The following is a 14,726-nucleotide window of genomic DNA, read 5'->3' on the forward strand; positions in this document are numbered from 1 at the left end:
AAAAAAAAAAAAAAAAAAAAGCCAAGTGTAAAAGGAAATTATACATTTATGAAAAGTTACATGTGTGCATATATATGTGGAATCTTTTAAAATGTTAAAAAGAGCCAGACTTGGTGGTGCAAACCTGTATTCCATGTACTCTGGGAGGCTGAGACAAGAGAACTATGTTCAATTCCAGCTTGGACAACTTAGTGACTTAGTGAGATCCTGACTCAAAAGTAAAAGATAGAAAAGGGCTAGGGGTGTAGTTTGGTGAGAAGGCTCTGGGTTCTACCCTAGTACCTCATAACAGTCAGAAGAAAACTCAGCACTGTTTAAAAAGTAGAATCTGTTCTTCAGAAAGGTAGATTTCCTTTAATGCTGCAGTGGTGTCATTTAAGCAGTAGTCCTCAGATATTTTTTTTTCCTTGAACCGGGCTCTCTTAAAACAGAATCTTATTTGGAAAGTTCAGGATCGGAGAGGCTTTAAGATTAGTGAGGTAGAAGGTACAGGCTCTTCATCCTGGGCAACCATATTCCAAGGCAGAGGCAGGGTCAGGGAAGCCAGAATTCCAGGGATCTGAGTATGAAACTATCTGGGTTAGAAAACCTTAGGGCATAAGCTGTCTTTCAAAAATCAGTGACATGAAGAGTTCTGGTGAGGGGGACTGGCTAACTTGTACTGCAGTCCGTTCCCAGGGTTTTCAGCAGTGTCAGTCTGTGTGTGGCTTCTCATGCAGAGACATGAGTGATTACTTTTTAAAAATGCATCCTTCAGCCTGACTTATACAAAAAAAGGATTCTGTACACATTTTTGACAAGATCGGCTTTAAAAAGTCCCTTTAAAGTTGTGACAGCTGTATCACTATTGAAAGCTATTTAGTATTTTAACTGGCTATTGTTTAGCGTGACAAATGACTCAGGGAAAAACAAGGAGTCAGAAAATACACATATTACTCGTGTTTACTATCTGCTGTTTTTTGTTGTGTGAAAGCAGCTGGTCTGCATCTATATAGTGAAGTGTTTTTTTAGAGTTAATTTTTACTTAATGAGCTCTCATAAGAAAAATAATCTCAAATGCTAAGTATTTGTTAGGTTGTTGTTAATAGCAGGAGTAGTAATATTACATTGTCTTTTTATCATGCATTGAGGAGGGATCCTGGTGACAGCTGGAGGGTGGGGGAGGGGAATCACTTTCAGTCACCCAGCTGCCGTGTGCAGCATCATGATGGTGATATTTCAAAGCCAGTGGATAATTTTGGCTGTGTTCAGAAAAGAAAATGTATCACATTTCTGGGATGCAATAGATGGTGTGCAAGAAACCTTTGGGATTTAGACGGTTGCCAACTAACAGTGTATGCATGCAGGTTTGCATGTTGGTATCAATTACAATCTAGTTTCTTGGACATTATTACCTGCACATCATGATTATAAAGCAGTAAAGTGTAGTTTCAGGAGGGGAAAGGCTCATTACTGTAGGGAGAGGGAAGGAGAGAAAAACAAACTTTGGTGATATGCTGTGTGCTTTCCTAATGTTATTTCATTTATTCTTCACAGTGAATTTTTCCCCCCATCTGTGGCTAAAGATGCAGAAGCAGAACTAGAGTGATTATATGACTTGCCCAAGGCCGCATACAAGTCAGTGATGGTGCCCAGATTTACCCCAGATCTTCTGATTTGAGCTCCAGGAATGTTGTCATTACACCAGCAGCTGATTTGTCACAGTGCTGACTTTCTTATGCATTTTTAATCCACAATCCCACTATTGGGATACTAATGAGTGAGATTTATACACATTACAGTTTTATATAAAACACATATGTGTGTGTATGTGTATGTGTGTCTGTGTTGGTAGCTGCATATAATTTTGCAGTTTTTCCTTGAGGAAAAAAGTCCCTTGGGCAACATTGAAAGAAACTGTGCCACCTTTTCTCATGTGACTGGTACAGCAATTTTGCCGTTATGAGTGTTGATCAGTTGTGATTCCAAATTTAAACAAAGGTAGAAATACTGTACATACTGCCTGTGCAGTCTCTTCCTTCACACCAACATATTAAAAGATACTCCTTTTGTGTCTTTCAAGGCAGGTTAATTTTATATTAATAAGGGATTATTTTAGCTTTCTAAATTCTAGCCTGTAGCTATCATGTCCATCATGACTGGAGTAGGTCATGACTGAGGATGACTCCTTTTATTTTCCTGAAATGATGCTCCGTTTTAGATGGCGAGTTTTCAGGAGTCAGCTCATCTCATTGCCACAGACTGCCTGCAGTAGAAATGTCTTTTTCTTTTTCTCTCTTCACACCCCATGTAAAACTTTGAAACTTATTTTTAATGCTTTGTGAACACTCCATGCACTTTGATATACAGTTTTAATACAAATATTCTTCATTTAATGGCTTACCTGTTCAATAACTGTTTAGAATTTCAACTGAAGCATGCTGTTTGGACTTAGCACCTGCTGCTCGAACTTACAGCCTTTTGCGGGGGGTACAGTTATATACATCTTGTTTTTAGAGCTTTAATGTCTTTCTCTTTGTACAGTACTCTTATTTATGCAGTACTGTAATTTTTGCTGATTGTACTGTAGTTTTATGTTCTGATATACATCATAGTATTGCATGTAAGAGTTATGCAAATAGAAGCCAAGTCATCAAGTTGGAGTTTCCTTTGACCATTTTTTTGTTCTGAATATTGTAATATTATACTATATACAATTCCTCATTTAGTGACCCATTCATTTAACAACCTAATTGCAGAAGTGGAACTCTGTCGATAAACAAGGAATGTCTGTATAGTTCCCCATCTTGTGGTCATGCTTATCTTTCCTTCTCTTTCTAGGCTGTGGATTCCTGAAAGGATAGTGCATATTTCTTAGTAGATGTCTAGACATTTGTTAAATGAAGGAGTTCAGACGGAGATACAAAATCAAATGCATAATGCTTTTTGCTATGGTATCAATTATTGGTTTTCTGGACTCATGATTGGAGAACTGTGATGATCTGTGTCTGTAAATGAATTATGTGATAGTGAAAGATGATACACATCTGTCTTTAGGAAAGCATTCAGAAATTTTCATGTTTCTTCCTGAAGGCCATGATATTGAAGAGTTTGAAGAAGTGTCTTCTTTGATTTTCTCTTTTGATTAGATGAATGATTGATTATCCTAAAGTTCTAGGCAGAGCCTTTTATTAGGTGACATTTTATTAAATGTGTGTACTGATCTTATTTTCAATGGTAAATAAAGGCGGAGTTTTAGCACAAAGTCTTTAGAAAATCACTTCAGTAATTATAAATATGCTTTAAAAAACTTGGTAAAAACAGAAAACAAAGGAAAAAACAGACAAAAACTTTAAAAACAGAAAACAAATTTTAGACTGTCTTTCCTTTTGAGACACATTCCTTATCCAGTATGTAAGTATATACACTAAGTATGTGACTTTGAGAAGACTTCTTTATTTATGCCGAAGTTGTTCTCATGCTGACATCAATAGCTGTGTGTATTGCATTCAATAAAATGGGAGCTGGTGATGCTTAAAATAAACAGAGATCTGTTTGTCAGCCCTTTGCAAATGTCTAGTATTTGGCGGGGCGGGGGAGGTCTTTGATTACAAACAGCAGAAACATAGTTATCTAAATTATCCAGGTAGCCTAGTTCACAACAAGAAATATATTAAAAGAATCAACAACAATAACAAAAAAACCTATCACCAGTCCTTCGTAAATATCAGCAGTTAGTGCGTTCATGGGTAGACTTGGTAGATCTGGAAAGCTCTTCGAGTGAATGCTCTGAGGATTAGCTCCAAAAGTTGTTGGTCCCAGTATCTCTGCATCAGTTATAGATTCCAGGGAGTTATTCCAACTTTGTTCGCTATCACTTTGTACCTGAGCTGGAAAGGGGCACCCTTGCTTGTCAGCTCTGCCTTCCTCCCAAGACCATATTTAATTGGGTTAGGGGATGGATTCATGTTACTGAAAGAATAATGTATTGATGCTAGGCAGACAGAGGTCCCTAAGCTGTTTCCTATCACCAAGTAATTTGTGGATGTCCTGTGCACTTTGTGGAAACATAACACAGCTTTGAAGCCTGGCATGCTTTTCCCCCCAATTGACTAGTTCTTGTGCAGAGAGTATTTCAGTTACATAAATAATTCACATGCAGTTCTTACACAGGATTAAATGAGGGGTGGTGGCAGCAGCTATCACTTTTTCATTGAATTTAGTTAGACAAATCTGACTGGAGCAAACATGAAAGTGGAATTACTTAAATCGTTTTGAAGGAAGTGATCATGGGTGCTAGCACTGCAGCTCCCTGTGTGCCTCCTGGTTTAAAAACATAGGTCTGAAGGGTCGTCAGTCAGAGAACCTTAATGAGACCTCATTATACTGAAACCTGTGGTCTGAGAGAGAAGGAACTGGCTTATGATTGATACTGGAAATCCTAAGTGGTGATGGTTCAGAATTGGAGTTGGCACTGGTTCACCCTAGAATTATATACAAAATCTAGTAGTTTCATTTTTTAGTTGTTGTTATGTGTAAATATAATTAGTCATTTCTTTTGAGACTATAATACTTTGAAAAAGAGGAGAAAGTAAAAACTTGTCAGTTGACATATTAAGATTTTTTAATCCTCCCAAATGGAGGCTCATTAAATTCTCAAATCTTCAGATGACCCTGGCAGAAACTGAGATTTTATAATACAATATATTTTAATTAAAAATCATTTCTGCTTTCATTCTCCTTCTGCATGTCTTATTTTCTGGATTAAAAAGTACATATAAGGGCCGGGGATTTGGCTCAGTGGTTCTGCTGCCTGCTTCACAAGCTCAAGAGCCTGAGTTCAATCCCTGGTACCAAAAACAAAAAAAAAAAGTACATATAATTGAGTGATATGCTGCAGTTTAAAAAGTAGGATCATAGAAACATCTAGAAAATGCTAATTGATTATAGTATTGTTATAAACATCCATTTAAAAACTATTTTAAAATGTTTCTTATTTTTCTGTATGCACAAAACTATCATTTCCCAGTTTATGTATCATCTATCTGTCTGTCTACCTACCTATCTCAGAGACCATACTCTTAGTTTTTTACTGCATATGTTAATATTGCTAGGCCTGTATTTTTGACAAAAGCATTGGAACATTTCTTTTCCCAAAGCCTGTTTATCCCCAGTTCCCTGACAACTTTTTATATTCTCAAACTGTTAAAATGTGATGTATTATCCATCATTTTGTGCTGCTTTTTGCTGTGAATGTAGCAACAGCTCCTATATTGCAGCAGCGTGCCCTGTGAAGGCTTCTGTCCTTTATGTCTTAGAGCAGCCTGACAGCCTTTCATGTTGAATTCAGCAAGATTGCATATTCATTTAACAAAGCTGAATGTTGCTTTCTAGGTGAAAAATAATTAAATGGTTTTAAAGATATATTTGATTAACAGGAAGCTGCTCTGTGTAAATTAATTATAACTGTAATGATGTCATAGCCCTGTCTTTTGTTATTAACCAGGTAATTGACCAGTAGTTTCGAAGCTTATTGTAACTGACAGTTAGTAGTTTGACCTTGTATGCTGTCTGGAAGTGGAACATGCACAATGAACGTCAATGCAGCTTGTTCATTGAGCTGCATGTGCATCTGATCTCAAGTTCTTATTTTTATTCTTCCATTACTTTTTTGTTGAAATTGATGGTCAGGATTATATGCTCCAAGTGAATATTACACTTATTTATCCTACTAAAAGCATTTGACCAAACACAAATATCTTGTCTATGTTCTTTGATAACTATAATCAGACATGAAACCTTGGCACATTGAGGACGTACAGTCCAGTAAAAAAATTCCAAGTTAAATGAATCTTTAAAAAAAAAAAAAGTGTATATGAAAGGAAGAGGAGGTGAAACAACTTTTGATGGAGAAGTCCTAAAGGGGGAAAATAGGGATATTTGATATTGAGAATTTATTCCTTACTATAATTTGAAGAAAGCACGTGGTATTTTTAGTACTTGAGTAGTTGACTGATGAGAACCTCTGCCTTTGGTGAGCTTGGTTAAAGAATGGGAGTGTGAGACCTGGAGTAGACATAGACGTGGTGTAATAATGGCTGACAACCAGCAGTTCATAGGTGCTGGGCTATCATCTCTCACTTACTCTATGCTATCAATATAGTCAGCCCTGCTAGAATATGACATACACATTCTTAAAAGTCACAGTACTATGCAGAATCATTCCATAGAATCTACAGAGTTTTGTGAAACACGGTATCAGCATGACATTAAAAAAATTTTTTTTTCTGTCATTGTAGTTATTGTTGTTGTTACTGGGGATCGAATTCAGGATCTTGCACTTGCAAGGCAGGCGGTGGAACCACTGAGCTAAATCCCTGGCCCAACATTCAAAAAATTTTTCAGTGCCACATTAAGATAGGAACCTAATTAAATGGTAGCATAGTTTTACACATGTTAAATGTTTAAGAATACATAAGCACTGTAGTCAGTGTGGCACTTTACTTTCAAAAAGTCCTGAACTTGTGAAAGTGGTCAGAAGGATTTAGCTTGCGAGTTATTGTGGGCAGCGGAAGGAACTTTATCTGCAGTTGGATGGAGAGTTACAACTGCAGATTTGGATGGGTGTAGTTCATAATATTCAAAAAAGTTGGGCTTTGAACGTTACTTTGTTTTATTCTCTTGAATATAAATTTGTAAATTGACTATCAAGAAAACAACTGATGTAGAGTAAAACCTTTATGCAGTGGCCTTGGCTCATGTATTCAAATTGCACGTGTATGTTTTGATGTGTTTAATGAGAATCACTAGTGGCCTTTCCTGGAAAAGAATATTTGTGCTGAGATTATGTCCTTCCTATTGCCTTGGTGATTAAAGTATTAGAGGACAGTGGAATGACTTGCACTGTGAGCTCTGACATAAAGAGCATCATCACCCCTGTCCTCACAAGAAAAATGGTGAACAAACTGAAAATCAACCAGGTTTCTTAGATCTGTCAGACAGTTGAGGTCACAGGTCATGCTGGCCCTGTTGAAGTCTTAAAAGACTAGAGAGAGTCACAACTAAGATCAATTTAAAAGGGACTGGAAAAACTGGAGGCAATATCTGGTAGAAAAAATGGTGATTTTGATGAATTGCTGAAGCCTGGAGTAGGCTAGCTTGAGAGTTAAAAACCCTCAGCCTCTTTAATGACCACAATTTCTAAGAACAGAGACTCGGGCCAGATTATGTTGGTTAAAATCCCTGCTCATCTGTAAAATGAGTGATTATAATATTTGTTTCCAGAAAGGGTGGAATGGGATGATCATACATCTAAAACATTAACTAGTAATATGTATACATTTGGCCTGTGGTTTGACTTTTCCTGCAGATCTGTATGTTAGAATAATTAAAACACCTATACTAAAATAGGCCTTTCTTTTTTAGTGGTTAAAACAGTAACTACTAGACTTAGACTTCGTGAGCTTTATGTGCTACCAAGCGACATCTCAACCTAAGAAAAAGAGTCTGTAGAGGAAGTCGATGATGTTGGGTATCCAGGACCACAAAGCCAGGAGCTGAACCAGGACCAGTAAGGCCATGAGAGCTGGTGAAAGCAGAGATGAATGCTGCTCTGGGGAACAGTCACTCCGGCTCTTTATCATTGTCTTTGCTTTTTATATAAGGTCTTTATGTTACCAGGGAGCCCCTGCACGTGGCTCACACTGCCAAGGCCTCATTTCCTTGATTTTATTATCTATGAAATTTAATTAAATTGATCTTAAATGGACACACATTTATTTATTTATTTATTTATTTATTTATTTATTCATTCATTCATTTTGGTGCCAGGGATCAAATTCAAAACCTTGTGCTTGTGAGGCAGGGGTGGTGCCACTGAGCTAAATCCCTGGCCCTACATCTTTTGTTTTTGTTCTGTTACTTTTGTTGAGTTCAGAGCATTTCCTGTGTGCAGCCCTTTCCTGAGTTTTGTGCCTATGTCTGAAGCCAACGGGCAGTTCCTTTGGATGTTTTAGCCTCAAATCAAGTTCTCTGTAGCAAAGCTTGGTTTTTGTTATGGTTTGGGTTTTTTTTGTTTGTTTGTTTGCTTGCTTGCTTTATTTTTTATTTCTTTAGGCCACTTTATTCTCTTCCTTAATGGCAAGTCCAGGTTAGAAATTGAAGTCTTCTGTTTAACCTTGTTTCCTTTTTGCTCTGCCATTACCCTTTTTGGGTAAAGTTGACCTAACCTTTCCATAAACACCACGATTTGGTCTTATTTGCTTACTGAATTTTGTTGAATTTGTAGGATAGAACTGGTATCAAATCTTGAGTTTCTTTTGGCAGTTGCTTTTACTGGTTTGCACATACATTTGTATAACTTAGAATATATGGTCATATCATTTGAAATTGTTTTCCCATATATAAACTTCTCTTTACATAGCTACCACCTTAATTTTGCCTCAGTAATGTTTTGTGTTTGCAAAAATAAATCTTATAAAGATACCTAAAATGTAATTCAAAATCAAGATTTGAATCCAAAGTTTCTGATGACTCCAGAATACCCAATGTGATAGTATTACAATATGGAACAACTAGTTCATGGGGGTGGATTCTTTATGAATGATATTAGTTCCTTTGTAAAAGGGCCCCCAGAGATCCTTGGCCCTTTTTTACTATATGAGGATGCAACAAAAAAGATAACAGTCTGCAACCTGTAAAAGGACCCTTACCAGATTGTGACCATGTTGATGTGCTAACCTCAGATGTCCAACCTCTAGGCTTGTGAAAAATTTCTGTGGTTTATAAGCTACCCAGTTTATGGTACTTGGCTATAGTAGCCTGAACTAGGGTAATTGCCAAAAATTATACCTAATGTAAAATTTCTTGCTCTACCTTACCTCTTTTGGCAAGTTATTTTTCATAAAAGCAAGATTTTTGCTTTTAGATGGTATTATGGTTTCTCTGTGCCCCCCCAAAGCCTCATGTGGTCATAGTTGGGGCTTTTTGGAGGTGGCTGGGAGTAGGGTGTGTTCACTGGGATCAAGGATGCCATGCTGGGATTGATGCATGGTGTGATGGTAGAATTAAGGCTTCCCCAGCTTTAGTGTGAGTGCTACCTGTCCAAAGGATGTGTAGCCTGGATAGGATATTAGGGACAGAAAGAGTGCTGTGCTCATTGCTTGCTGCCTCGCTGCCTTCTGCCGCCTCTGCAGTGTCCCTCTGCCAAGCCACCCTGCCTGGGAGCCAGCTACCTGTGAGCTGAAACCTCTACAAAATGTGAGCCAAATAAACTTTTCCTGTTTTAGCTTTGGGTGTTGGGTATTTTGTCTCAGCAATGAGAAAAGTAATATGACAGATAGTAAGCATTGAAATCTTTACACTTTGAATCACTTTTCCCATATTAAGTTCTAATTAAATTTTACACTATTATGAATAAAAGCTGAGCAAAAATGAAACATTATCTACATTCCCTTTAGTGCTTAATAATTCTCTGTTTTATCCTCCAAGAAACAAGATTTTTATTTAACTACTTATATCCTCTTGAGGCCTTTGTTGCACGTTGTGGAAATACAGAATGTGGAATTTGGTTTTCTTAAGGGATAAGTGAGCCGATCACTTAGGGCTTCTTGCAGGTAGAGGCAGTAGTAGTTCGAGTTTCAGTCTTGAGAGGCAGAACACCAAAGGGTTTGACAAATAGCCCATGGCTTGTGGGAAGAATTGGCTTTCAGTCCATCTGATGGGCCCTGTCATCTTGGTTTCTTTCCTGTATTAAAAAAAGAATTTGTACTGCTATATACATTCAATGCAATGCCAATTGAAATTCCAACACTATATTTCACAGAACTAGAAAAAAGAATCCAAAAATTCATTTGGAACCACAAGAGACCTAGAATAGCAAAAGCCATTATAGGCAACAGTCACATGGCACCAGGTGTAACAATTCCCAATTTGAAACTATACTACAAAGCCACTGTGATAAAAACAGCATGGTACTGGCAAAGAAATAGGCCTGAGGATCAATGGAACAGACTGGAAGACACAAAAACAAATGCAGATGTACTCAGCTACCTCATCTTTGACAAAGGAGCTCACCATCCTCAGTGGAGGAAAGATAGCCTCTTTAATAAATGGTGTTGGAAAAACTGGATATCAACCTGTCACAGATTAAAATTAGACCCTTATCTTTCGCCATGCACTAAATTAAAATCCAAATGGATTAAAGATCTAAATATTAAAACAGAAACATTAAACTTGCTGGAAAGTAAGTTAGGCAGAACTCTGGAAGACATTGGTATAGGAAAAGACTTTATGAACAAATCCTCAGTAGCACGGGAACTAGCAGAAAGAATCAACAACTGGGATCTCATCTTACTAAAAAGCTTCTGTACTTCAAAAGAAACCATTAGCAGAACTAAGAGACAATCTACAATGTGGGAAAAAATTTTTACCAGCTGTACCTCAGACAAAGGACTATTATCAAGGATATATAAAGAACTCAAAACAATCAGTCCCCCCAAATATAAAGACCCGATCCAAAAATGGGCATCCGAAATGAACAGACATTTCTCATACAAAGAAGTGAAAGCAGCAAGAAAATATATGAAAAAATGTTCCACATCACTGGTCATTCGAGAGATGCAGATGAAAACAACACTGAGATTCCACCTCACCCCACAAAGAATGGCTGCTATCAAGAAATCACACAATAACAAATGTTGGCGGGGTTGTGGGGAGAAAGGAACCCTCCTCCATTGTTGGTGGGAGTGCAGACTAGTGCAACCACTATGGAAATCAATATGGAGATACCTCAAAGAGCTTGGACTGGAGGTTCCATTTGACCCAGCCATCCCTCTGTTGGGTATCTTTCCAAGAGAACTAAAAGAATCATATCACAGAGAAGTATGTGCACCCATGTTTATAGCGGCACAGTTTGTAATAGCTAAATCTTGGAAACAACCTATTTGCCCATCCGTTGGAAACTGGATAAAGAAGTTGTGGTTTTTCTATAAAATGGAATATTACTCAGCCATAAAGAGCGAGAGAATAGATTCATTCATAGGAAAATGGATACATATTGAAGATATACTCCTAAGTGAAATAAATAAGTCCCACATGTGTAAATACCAAATAGTTTCCCTGGTGTGAATATTCTGCAACAATGCATAAGATTCTAATAAGATTACTGACATTTAGAAATGGGAGGAAAGGAGCTAAAGGTGTAGGGAAGGTGTGATACGTAGGGGAAGAACAAAAAGGGAAAAGAAAAAAATGTGAGAGAATGAAAAGATGAAAATAAAGTGTTTGTAGATGGGGAGGGGAGGAGGGGGTGAAGGGAGGGCAGAGGTAAGGGGAAAAAAATGAGAATCAAGACTTGCCATGTAAAGGTACATGATCCCAACAATGAATGTAACTGTACTGTATCCCTAAATGTACCAATAAACTCAATAAAAAAAAAAAAAGAATTTGTCTCTCCTACCCTATTGTTTCACCAGAACTGAGGGCATTTTCACTCAGTTGGGTGCTTATGTTTGAAACAGTGAACTGAAATCCAAGCTCCAAATAAAAGCTGGTGTGTGTGAAGTCCACTTTAGTGACATCTGCTGGTGGGAGAGTCCATATGACTGCCCATCTGTGAGGCGGCCTTGCTGATTAAGCACCGTGGACAGAGAACGCTGAGAGCTGACATTTCAGAATCCCTCTGCAGTCTCCAGGGCAGAACCTCTGCCGAGTTACTTCTCATGTGTGCAGCTCTGTACGTCATATTTTGGAGTGGGTAGCAGGACAGTTAAGTGATTTTCTTGGAAAGTGCCGGGTAGCCCCTCTAGGACAATGGTGGCGAACCTATGGCATGCATGCAGCTCTGGCTGTTTGTTATCATTGAAAGGTTTGCCATCATTGCTCGAATGGATAAAGTGAAACTAATGCTGTCCTCAGAGGATTGTGAGAACTAAGAGGGATGAAGCAAATTGAACATAACTACTTTAAAACCATAATTGCATAAATATTGGGAGGTGCATACATATTATAAGATCTGTTTGTGGGCTGAAGAGCTTGAGGTTAATTAGAGGATGATAATCAAGATTTCATGTCAACTGATACATAGTTCTTATGTTTCAGGCATCATTCCAAATATTTTTTACATATATTAATCAGCAGTTCCATGTGGTAGGTCTTACTCTTAAATGTCTTTATAAATGAGGAAACTTATCGAAGATCATAGATATTCTGAGTGAATAAGCCAGGATTTGATCCCAGGCCCTTTGGCTCCAGAGTTCATTCTGTTAACCATGACATTACATTGAGTCTTTTGGTGATAAATTGTAGTAAGCTATTTGATAGTTTGCAGAGGAGGGGCAACATAATAAAATTAGACTTTGAGCAAATCAAGTTAGGCATTGTGTAAGGAGGTTGGGAAAGAGTGTGAGGTGTTAAGGACCAAACCATAATATGTATGGTTGTTAATGGTTGTTTGCTTGTGTGGACCATTCATATGTTTATTTAGTAGATTTGCATCTTATTTTTCAGAGTTCATTTATTTTGCCCATGTATACCTTCTCTCTGAGTGACATTGATACTTAAGGCAGGCTATCATGAAGGGAGTTGGACCTCACCCACTAAGGGATGTGAAATTTTGTATTTGAATTTCTTTGAGGAGATGGTGCAGGAGAGAAAAAGGAAAGGAGGAGAGTGCTTATAACAAAATCTGTAGATCTCACTTAAAGTCAGGAATGTGAACAGGTGGTGTTAGATTTGAGTCTGTCAAGCTAAGATAATTTCTTTTTCACTTTTATTTTATTTTCTTTCTTTCTGAGGGGCAGTATGGGAATTGAACCCAGGGCCTTTGTACTGAGCTACATCTCCTGTTCTCTTTTATTTATTTATTTATTTTTGGGTACTGGGGATCAAACTCTGGACCTTGCACTTATGAGGTGGTGGCACCACTGAGCTAAACCCCCAACCCCTCTTTATAGTTTTTGAGACAGAATCTTGCTAATTTGTCCAAACTGGGTTTGAACTTTTGAATCTCATGTCTCAGCCTCCCAGAGTGCTTGGATTACTGGTGTGCACCAACATGCTCAGCTAAGACAATTACTTAATGTGGTTATAATAATGAAGTATATGAGTTTGGAGAATCATTGTAAGTCTCAGTAGCATTCAGAAGGAGAAAATGATCTTAACTCCCTATTTCTTCCTGGAACATAGTCGGAGTTGCAGATAATTCCATGAATAGATACTGGAATGTAATTACTGAGAGTGTCACAATATTCATAAAGAGTAGATTCCTATTACCTTTATATAATTTGATTCCAGTTTTCATTTTTTATTCATGAAGTCAGTGTTCATTCATTTGATTGTCTTCATTTCTTTGTATCTGTGCTTTTAATGTGAAATAAAAAGAGCACTATTCTGATTCCTTTTGATTTTATCATTAGTGTAGCTCAGAAGCCACTTACCAGATTTAGATCGCCAGAAAGAATTGTTACCTATGTGTAACTTGTCATCAAATGATTATGCTCTCTGATGAAGATTCCACACTGTTCCCCCAGGACTCCCATTTACTAAGTAATCAACTTAGGTAGACAATGCATTCTGGTAAATTGAACATGGTGTAATGATGTGAAGCCACACCATCTGCTATTATATTTAATATTTAAGTATTAAGTTTTAAAAGCATAATTTACATGTTCATAAAACTGTTTTGTATGTACTGTTTTGAAATATATTTATGTATTTGAAAAGAGAAAACATTTATTTGCAAGTATGCAGTTAATAAATTTTTGGTTTTCACTAAAGGCAAATGCATTTTGTACTATACCATTTTTGAACTTTCAGAAATATTTTGAAACATCTGCATTTTGTAATTGGGATCTTTTGGGACCTAAACAATTTAGTACCTTATAAGAAAAATAAAATTATACCAAGAAGTTTTATTGGAAGAACAAAAGACTTTGTTATTGTGCTGGGTAAAAAATTTTTTCATTAACTGGCTGTACATTAGCAAATAGAGAAAATAGATTTTTGAGTTTGGACCTGAAAAGCCATGAATGATTTCAGAGTCACAGGAATGAGAAAGTACTGCTGCAGCTCCGTTATTTCTAGAGAAAGCAGACGAAACTGAAATAGAATAAAAGGGAAAAGTACATATAATGCTGTGTTTATATTTTGCCTGGGTTAATGTGCTATTTGTTATGGACTAATTTGTTGTTCTTACAACCCAAAAAGCAAAGAAAGTTTTTATGTTTAGTATAAATATTTGCTTTTCCCTAGTGTTTTTGCACTGCTTGCAGAATGAAGCATACTTAACCTCTATTTCTTTCAAAATGATTTTACACTATTTATAGTTGAATGTGTTGGCCTAAGCCATGGCCTGTTATTGAAATGCATTCACATTTCCTTTCAACACATCCTATCACAGGGGACTGGGAGTGCTAGTTTTGCAGTTCAGCCAGATGGTTTCTGTGTGGTTTTACCTTTCAGAAGCTTTCTCTCAATCAGAGCTTGTTTGGTAGTTTCTTGAGAGAGTGGGAGGTGGGTGAATATACATTCTGATCTGTGTGCCTATGAATGTGTGTGTTTATATTGTATTTTAAGCAGTGTTGTAAATTTAATCATTTGCTCAGTGTCATCAGCCATTAAGGAGATGAAGATCAACACCACTTCATACCCACTAAGATGGCTCTATAAAAAAGATGTGTAAAACAAGTATTGTTGAAAATGAGGGAAATCAAAACCCTAGTGTACCACAGGGGGTAATGTAAAATGAT

At 37.2% G+C, this 14,726-nt stretch overlaps 1 protein-coding gene across 13 annotated transcripts in view; it reads left to right on the forward strand.

Annotated features, from left to right (window-relative positions):
• Rhbdd1 (rhomboid domain containing 1) overlaps positions 1 to 14,726 on the forward strand; it is a 169,504-nt gene that overhangs the window by 2,956 nt on the left and 151,822 nt on the right. For 3 of the 13 annotated variants that reach the window (XR_004517543.1, XR_004517540.1, XR_004517545.1), the window contains 2 exons: positions 1,537 to 1,617; positions 7,405 to 7,549. The exons of 6 other annotated variants lie outside the window; for them this stretch is intronic. The gene's annotated coding sequence lies outside the window, so the exon portion shown is untranslated. The remainder of the gene's footprint in view (positions 1 to 1,536; positions 1,618 to 7,404; positions 7,550 to 14,726) is intronic. 4 more of the 13 variants (XR_004517544.1, XR_004517542.1, XR_004517547.1 and 1 more) reach the window with 2 other exon arrangements.

This window comes from Fukomys damarensis, unplaced genomic scaffold (genome assembly GCF_012274545.1).
Source record: "Fukomys damarensis isolate Sample0158 unplaced genomic scaffold, DMR_v1.0_HiC HiC_scaffold_16, whole genome shotgun sequence".
NCBI classification, from domain to species: Eukaryota; Metazoa; Chordata; class Mammalia; order Rodentia; family Bathyergidae; genus Fukomys; species Fukomys damarensis.